The sequence below is a fragment of the Pygoscelis adeliae genome, unplaced genomic scaffold (genome assembly GCF_000699105.1).
Source record: "Pygoscelis adeliae isolate BGI_AS28 unplaced genomic scaffold, ASM69910v1 Scaffold361, whole genome shotgun sequence".
NCBI lineage: Eukaryota > Metazoa > Chordata > Aves > Sphenisciformes > Spheniscidae > Pygoscelis > Pygoscelis adeliae.
This window is the reverse complement of record NW_008824187.1, coordinates 2,787,508-2,788,345: the sequence shown is the minus strand read 5'-3', so window position 1 is coordinate 2,788,345 and position 838 is coordinate 2,787,508.

Here is an 838-nt window from a genome sequence, read left to right as displayed (position 1 = left end):
CTGTGGCAAATGATGCTTTCAATTATAGGGCGGTTTTTTTCCTACATGAACATAGCTTGAAGCTACTGCACGGCTTTCTTCCCCTGGGAGGCCTGGTGAAGCAGGCAGGCAAAAATTTAAAATTATTGGTCGTCAAAACTTTTGAGAAAAATTGAACTTTGAAAATCTGAAGTTGAAGCACAGCAATACAGATGCTGAGATGATAAGACAACACATACATGAAGATCCCAAACCACAGGAGATACAGAAACACAGTCCGCAAACAATTGGGCGGGCGGCTAGGAAAAGCATTGGGGCATAAATATGGAGTCAGCGAAACAATCCTGAACCATCTCATGTAACCACAGGCAAGTAACTTCCTGCACCTTGCAGAAGTTTTTGGCATTGTCAGTGCCTTCTGATTCCTGGCAGAGGCAGAAAATTTGAGGAAACTCGCACGTGCTTCCACGAGCACCAGCATGGAGAAAGCCTGGTCTCCTGTGGATTTGCATCTCACTGTTGACTGTGAGTCCTTCCAGGCTTTTCACACAGCTGGGACATTTGTGAGGCCTCTTTCCCCTGTGAGTACTCTCTCTGTCCCTGAGCCAGGACCCTTGCAGGCCTATTGCCATCACACTTTTAACAACTAAATTTTTATTTGCATCGGTTAACGGGCTGACTAGTTGTTAGGGCAGACTGGAAGATGTCGCCGGCGGGCCTGCAGGCCTCACGGCTTTGACAGCCCAGCACGACACAGTGCCAGAGCAGCCCTGCAGCCAGCCAGGACGGCAGGCGCGGGTGAGGCGCCGCGCCGTCAGCGGAGCACGGCGCCGGCCAATGTCCCGTCACGTGCGAGGCG